The sequence below is a fragment of the Typopeltis vanoorti genome, chromosome 6, assembly GCF_054136105.1.
Source record: "Typopeltis vanoorti isolate ZY-2024b chromosome 6, IOZ_Tvanoo_1.0, whole genome shotgun sequence".
In the NCBI taxonomy this organism is placed as follows: Eukaryota; Metazoa; Arthropoda; class Arachnida; order Uropygi; family Thelyphonidae; genus Typopeltis; species Typopeltis vanoorti.
Window position 1 is genome coordinate 72186548 of NC_143554.1, and position 8623 is coordinate 72195170.

General features: G+C 34.0%; 1 long non-coding RNA gene across 1 annotated transcript; it reads left to right on the forward strand.

Moving 5' to 3' along the window:
- Positions 1 to 6173: 6173 nt before the first annotated feature.
- On the forward strand, positions 6174 to 7925 carry LOC150105538 (uncharacterized). Its single transcript, XR_016548488.1, has 2 exons — positions 6174 to 6426; positions 7757 to 7925. It is a non-coding gene; the product is annotated as an uncharacterized LOC150105538 (long non-coding RNA).
- The last annotated feature ends 698 nt before the right edge of the window (positions 7926 to 8623 follow it).

Genomic DNA, 8623 nt, shown 5'->3' on the forward strand with positions numbered 1-8623 from the left:
TGTTTTAGCTTTTCTAACCCAGTTTAAACAATGGTTCAGTATCGTACCCTTCTTCATGGAAAACATTTTGGTAAAAAATAAATGAATAAATAAAAGCTCTCAAGTATAATCTCCAAACGTTCTGCATATTCTTCCCTACTTCACTTTATAGGATTGAATTTACGTACTTGATATTTATAATGTCATTTATAATAATATGGGGATAATCAATTCGGTATTTGATCATCAAAAAAAAAACATAAATATACATGATCAGGTAGTGGATGTGCGTCAGTTATTGACCACATTATCTCAAATTTTAAATTAGCTGTGTTAATTTAGATGTAAGAACATATCGAGGCTTTGAATTAAACTCTGATCATTATATGTTATTGGGAAAAATTCTAATTAAACCAAAATGGCTAAAATAAATAAAGCGGAAAATAACTATCAACCAAGTTAAAAATGTATGCATTACAAATCTGTATACTAGACAACAATATAAGAAATGCACTGATTTAAAAACAGAAATTGTACATGAATCAAATAACACTGAAGACGAATGAGAAAATCCGAAACAAATCCTGATAAAAGCAGCAACAGAAAGATTAGGAATAAAACGTAAATGAAAAAGAAAAAGAAGACTACGAAACTAGGACAAAGAAATAGAAAAAAAAAAAAAAAGAGGGTTGCCAGGAATGCCTCGATTCCAAGGCAGTTTAAGAAAAAATTGAGCAATTGTAAAACGAAAAGCAAGGAAAAAACAGAGATAGATGGAACAGTTTTGTAACTAGAAAAGGATATCCAAGGATAACAACAACAAAAACTATAAAATAGCCAAATAGATGAACAACGAAATCAAATTAATTCTAATAATTTGAAAAACTGATAACTTATTTTTGAAACTATGGAATGATGATAAGAAAGAAGTAATTGTAAAGAAGTAAAATTGTATAGAAGAATTAGTGATCCAACAAAAAATAGTATGAGAGAACTAAAATATACCACAGATAAGATGAAAATTGGAAAAACATCAGGAGAAGCCAATATAAGTTTTGATAAATTTCTAATTCTGATCGATGATATTCGATCAGAAGGCCTGAACAGAGGTATGAATTCCAGATGATTGGAGGAGCTTTCATAGAACCCCATATATATAAAAAGGGAAATAAAACTGAATATGAGAATTACAGAGGTATTTCCCTACTGGGTAGGGAACTACCTCTGTAATTCTTTCCTGGTAAGATATATGCAAGTATACTTGAGAAACGGTTTGAGAAGGACTGTGGAAGAGAATCTTGGAGAAGAACAAGCTGGATTCAGGCCAAATAGAGGCTGTGAGGATCAGATCTTCACTTTACGACAGATAGTTGAGAAATCATGGGAATATAACAAGGATCTGTATTTATGTTTTTGTAGATCTGGAAAAGGCATATGCCAACAGAGAAGCTCTTCAAAATGCCACAGTTGTATGGTGTCAATGGGGCATTATATCGAGCAATACTTAGTCTTTATTTGAGTTGTAAGTCAGGCAGTTAGAATTGAAGTAAGTACAGGAAGCTGGTTTAACATTAAATCTGGTGTTAGACAACGATGTACATTATCCCCTCTATTATTCATTATCTATATGGATCGCATTATGAATAAACGTGGTATTAAATCCGATATCAAAATTGGAGATGTTAATGTCAGCTTTTTGCTTTATGCAGATGATGTTATACTTTTAAATAAATCCAGTACAAGTCTGAAAGATTTCCTGACTAAATTGAATAACTGTTGTAATAGATATGGTATGAAAGTCAGCAATAAAAAGACAAAGACAATGAAAATAGGCAGAATCGTTGAAAATATCAACTGCATTGTGAATGGAGAATCCATAGAACAAGAAAAACATTTCAGCTACCTAGGCACAATTTTTAGTAAAGATGGCAAATTAAATATAGAAATAGACAACACAATTAGTAAAGCTGGTATGGTAGGAATTCAGCTGAATAAATTTATACATAAGAAGAGAGAAATTAGTGAAACCACTAAATTATCTGTATACAAGATAGTGTTCAAACCAATTTTAACTTATGGATCTGATAGCTAGGTTAGGAATAAAACACTTGTCCAAAGACTAGGGACCAGAGATACCAGCGTCTCCTCAAAAATATTAGGGGGGGGGGTGTACAGATGGCATCAGTGGCAATATCATAATAAAAACGAGGATATTAGGAAAGAACTTGACATTGTTAACATCCAGGAATGTGTTAACAGAGCTAATCTCAGGTGGCATGGTCACTTAAACAGAATGGGAGAGGAAAGATTAGCAAAATAAGTGTTCTCTGCAAGGCTGGCAGGAAAAAAGACCCGTAAAAAAGAGCCTTAGATGAGAAAAATATAAGATCTGATAATTTTGGAGTCCTGACAGATAACAGATTGATTTGGGGTAAACTTGTAGGTAGGAAGTTAGTAATTTTTTCAAGTAGTGCTATCAGAATATCCTGAATGCTCCATGAGGATACATGTCAGGAATTTGATGATGATGAATAGATCCTGTATGCTATAGATGGCTAACCTATGGCACTCGTGCCAGAGGTGGCACGTCCGAGAATTTTGCTAGCGCGTCAACGATTTACAAGTGATATCCTTTTATACGCTTATAAATCATTCAACTTTTTTTTTAATTGTTAAAATACGTATACAAGTTAAATTTTGTTTTACACCAGAGAGCAGCTATGAAGATGTGCATATGATTGGTGCGGTATTAACAAAAGGTCGCGCGAACCAAAGACAAAGGCAACCTACAATTGTTGAGTTGAAATGTTAATTCTCTTCGACCAAATTCCAAAACATGTGAAACATTCACATTCATAACAACATCTTAGTTTTAACACATTCATGACGGGGGGGGGTCGTTTATCGTTCTGACGGAATTTCTTTATCGGTCGGCTCAACTCACACAAAGAATAGATACCAGACCTTTTGTTGAATTTTATTGCTGCTTGTTTACGTTTGAGCTGGCATGGGAACTCACACGTGCATTATATGACATATTTCAATTCGTGGTAGAATTTTATTTGAAATTAGCTTTTGTGATCTGTCATAATGATATGGAGAATTTCAAATGCGATAAAACAAACACTTATTTCATGTAATTGAAAGATTGGACAATAGTTTTTAGTTAGATATTGTGTTTCCAGTGCAACATATGCTTTTGCTTGAGTCTATACAGCATAGTTTCTGTGAGAGGGGACATTTGATTCATTAGTTAGGCACTTTTTATTCCAGCTGTTTGTAATTGCACTATTTGTTGAGAAATATATTACACAGACTGCAAAAGCCTCTGTACCTTATTCAGGGATACAATAAAACTACTTGTTTTTCTTGCATCTGCAGTATAATGGCTGTTGGGGAAGGTCGTGTTGTTAACCGCGAGTTATTATTGCCTCGATGTGAAAATGTTTAAACATTTTTCTTTTGTGAGGCATATGGAACACTTTTTAATGTCTTTTTTTTTTTCGTAAAGTAAAATCACGGGTGCGAGTTATAAGCGAGGGCAAGTTATATTCGAGTAAATACAGTAAGCATTTCGCCGAAAAATTGACATCCTTCTGCTGCTTCCCTTGCTCAGCTAACTTCGATGGTGAGTACAATGCATAAATATTTTTTCTCACTACTATTTTTTTTTCAAACCAACATAATGAAAATTTAATAATACAGTAATCAATTTTACACTGAATAACATTATAAATTTATGTATAAATAAATATTATAAATAAAATAAAATAAAATAAAATATTTATAAAATTATAAATAATTATTTATAAAATATTATAAATAAATATATTATAAATTTATAAATAAATAAATTGAGTTAGACGAATTTTCTATTAATTTTTCCCCTATTAAAAACTGCCTGGCACGTCAGCAACTCGATTTGTAAATTTCTGGCACGCAATTTCGTAAATATTCGACGAACTTTTAGTCATAAAAAGGTTCGCCACCACTGCCGTATGCCGATACTGCTAGTAATGAACTTGATGGAGCTAAGCGAAAATGCCAGTGAATTCTTACAAGTTTACAAAACAACGAATTATAATTTTCTTTCTTAATTTAATATTATACTTTCTTTTCTCAATTTCACTTTATAAAAGCTAAGATGAGAAAAATAATGTTCATCTCGATGATGAAGAAATAGAAGACTGCAATCAAATACATGTTTATTTATATGTTGCTACTTCTCTTCAATGTTTTTACTTGATGGAATATTACGAAACGAAGCTCATTCTTACCTAAGCGTTGTCAACTATTGGCATGTACATCCATCCACACATCCCTTAATGAAATTCCGAACTTTTAGCCAATTAATTACAACTAATGACAACGATAAACGAAATGGCATTGACTCAACTAGACTACGGAAGATGTTCTGAGATATCTCGGATGAATTAGACAAAGTAATGTCTCAAAGATCAGCGCGCGAGCGAGATAGTAGCGTCATCCCGCGAATGCTGCGTCCCACATGTTTTCGATGGGATTCAAATCAGGAGAATTAGGCGCCCGAAAGAGCAGAGAATGCTTGAATACGTTCTTTAAGCCATGTTTGCATAATGCGAGCCTTGCACCACTTAGCACTGTCTTGCTGGAAGTGTTTAGTTTCATCGGACCATATTGTCACCATGTTTGCAATAATACCATCCGAAACAATTCCTATGTAGGAATTAGTGGTCCAGGTGCGTAAATAGGAGTGGTCTAACTCGGAAACGTCCATAAGAACAATTCCTATACCAGGATAGATTCACCCCGGCAATTTACAGGCCAACTGTCTAGTTTGGTTAGCCGGAAACAGGCTGGATGGTCATAATGTTTTGGCTCATGAGTGTATGGCGTTAGGGTTAAGGACAACGAGAGGACGACAGTTATCTTTCGTACTCTCTTCCCCCGATGCCCTTTATAAACACTGATAATCTTGGACCGGCGTATTCTGATTGGTTTCGGTGGGCAAATTAGTGCACCTGGTCTACTAATGTTAAATAGGGCCAAACAGCTTCTGCTACTCCATTTGAGGAATAAAAAGAGTACGCGCTAATATTTCTTTCAATAAATCCGATCGTGGTTTTCTTTTATTTTCATTTATTTCATATGAAAATAAAAGAAAATCACGATCGGATTTATTGAAAGAAAAATTTCAGAAATATTCCACTTTGCCTCGCGGATGTCGCAGTATTTCTAACTTTTTTTCTCCCTTACTGGGCGAGAAGTAACGGATTCTTGAAAATAGTATTCTACTGCATCAAGAAATAACCACAAAACGGATAAAAAATGTGAAGATATTTTATGACTGTTTCTTTAGGAATATCAAGCTGTATAGGGCAGGGGTCACCAAACTTCTTTGACCGTCGACCCCTTCAAGAGTTTCTTGACTTTTTATCGACCCCTCTCTATTTTACTATTACGTAATTATAACAGGATAAGCAAAAAAGACGCTTGTTGGTAAATACGTCATTTTGGACTACTTGATTGGCCTCCGTAACTATTTTCATGACCTTGCTCCATCTTACTGGTCCTATTCATGTCACTGTTCCCACGATTCACTCTTAATTGCGTTGTTATTCAGGATGGAGATGATTCAAGTACCGAATTAAATATTACCCGTACAATGATGTCTTATAGTTTTCTATCGACCCCTAACAATGTTATATCGACCCCTGGGGGTCGATATCGACCACTTTGGCGACACCACTGGTGTAGGGGAATAGTCAAACCAAACAAAGGGGAAAAAAATGAGTTTTAGCTTGGACACTATAGCCAATTTTAGCCAATGTTATAGATAATGTTACAAAGGAAAGAATTCACAGTTATAAATTATGATATACCTAAGTACAATATATTAGACTGATATACTGTGAGTCTCTGTCTCAATTGCTTCATTCGCATGTGTTAATACATAAGAATCGGTGTTGACGTTTTCAAGAATATTAAAGCGAAGGCAATAGGGAATCTGTTTTGGGGCACATGCTAGATAAAAATCTGGCTTTTATGCTTGGATAGATGACATCTTTTGAAGGCAATAACAGGATGGGTATAAACGGCATAACATACATTTTTAGCAAAACCGGAAGGACACCATCTGACCGGAAGACTATTAGAATAGACGATCTTGATCGCTTTTTAATGTTCTTCTGACAAGTGATGTGAGTAGTCGGTTTTTTTACCATTCTAACGGATTTCCCTGGTCATCTAATCAAGAGTTAGGAAAAAGACCGATGCCAAGAGGATAGGTGTGTATGATTTTTATTAAATATTTACCATTTTCCATCAGGAGGCCGTAAGAACTGTCTGCCAATTGAGGAGGAAGCAAAATGCACTTCGCCGTTACAAAATCGGTTTGGATTTGAAACCGGGCAGGATGTTGAGAGAAAGACTGCTTGGGATCGCCTTTCAGATATAAAAGGCAGCAAGGTACATAGAAAGTATATAAAAAAATATGCTGCTTCTCGATCTGATAACTTTTGACATTTGATATCATACCTGATATTATTATAATTAGAATACCTTATTTTAATCATAATTATAAAAGTTACAATATAATTCTGACTTCTATGGTTCGTTATATGCTAAATAATGTAATAATTTCTCTTTTGCTGATATATTTTTTATATTATAAAATTAAAATATAACAATATGGCTGAATTATCATAAACAGATAAGGGTTGTTTAATCTTCCACAGAAGGATTAACCGAGACATTAAAGTAGTCTTTGTGTTCCAGTATACACTAATTATTCTACAGTTTATTGTATATAATAAATTGCGAAATTTGGAACATAACATCAATATGAACACGCCGGACGTTCTACAATTCAGATGTCGAATGTCCTGCAAAACCAATCCAGCACAATTCTAGCTCGACAAAAACCAGTTATCATGAAACTAAGGACCTACTATGTGTCTTTCTTCTTCTTCCAAAAACAAATGGAAATAATTCATTATCTAAAAGTGTCAGATAATCCGTGGATTTCGTGCGATTGGATACCGCAATGAATGGCCCAACCGCAGCACTAGAAATTCAGCCCCAAAACATGAAACTACCATCTCATTTTTGCATAGCTCTTTGGACAACACATTCGAGTTTAAATGCTATTCCCGCCTTCCGCATGACCTTGGAGAGGCTATCATTGGAATGCAAGCAGAATATGCATTTGACGATAATGTTTTGCCAAGCGAGGCGTTTTTGTTTCTGGGCAATTGTTAACTATCCAGAACCTTTATAAGAGCTTTTCAATTGAGTCGTTTAGCCTCACATGAAAGCTAGACGTTTCTCTCAAAACGGACCAACTAGCCAGAGAACACACGTCAACGGACATAGAACACTGGTCTCGACTGACTGTTTGCATGTGCGTTTCATGCACCATATCGCATTGTTAACAAGCTAGTTTCAATTGTTTCTATAAAAGCGACACTTTTAGTGTTGTATATGAAAACAACGTCTACAAATGTTATTTTCAAACATTAAATAATATCATAAATATGTTAAAATCGTACATATTTAACTTATAATATATGTCTCAATGTTTCCACATTGTTATTCATAAGTAACCTGAAAAATTATTGGAAAAAAAAAAATATATATATATATATATATATATATATATATATATTACGAAATAGAATAAGTATATATCCGGGATGTTAAAATTCAATTTAAAATTTTTAAATTCAATTTTAAAATTCAATTAAATTTTTAAATTTAGCTTTGTCATTGGAGTTTTGTATTTGTTTGTTTTCTTCAGATAGGCGATCATCTCAACAAAACACCTTGTTCAGATAACCGCAGATATTGCAAAGTCTAGGTTTCACCAGAAGAGTTACAATTGGCATTTCATAGCAAGAAATTGCAACACAAGAAATTTCTGTGTAATAATAATGGTTGCATTTAATAAATTATTATTATTTATTTATTTATTCGCATAACTGATACACAATAAAAACAAGATATTATTTAAACAACAATTTGACTGGTGATACAGAAGCATTCAGATTCTACCCAAGAATCTAAGAATAGTCTGTCAGCGTCGTAAAATATGGACTGTTCCAAGTAATGCTGTTTTTTGTAGGTCGTATGGGGTCACTTTGATGGTTAATTGCTGTAAATAGTTGGATAGTTTCTTTGAAATGAAACCAAGTCATCGATAACTATTGGTATAACTTTGGTGTGTTTAAGCTACATCCTGCCAACTTTGATTGTTAGATCGAATATTTAGTATTTTTTTCCAGTTCTTTGCTGTTAATGTTGTTATCACTGGGTACTGCGATATCAATAATCCAAACCTGTCGATGTTCGATAATTGTGATGTCAGGTCTATTGTGTTCCAAATGCCGATCAGTTTGTATTCTAAAGTCGCAGAGAATTTTTGCTGTTTCGTTTTCCAATACTGTCTCTATTGTATGCTGCCACCAGTTATCAGAAGTAAGAAAGCCATATTTTTGCACACATGTCAATGAATTGTTTTGACCACTTGATCATGGCGGTATTTATAGCCAGTTTGGGCTATTTTGCTGCAGGCACTGATTAGATGTTCTACAGTCTCATCTTTCTGATCGCATAATCTGCATTTGCTGTTATTATTGATGTTGAGAAAATTTTTGCTTTCATTGCA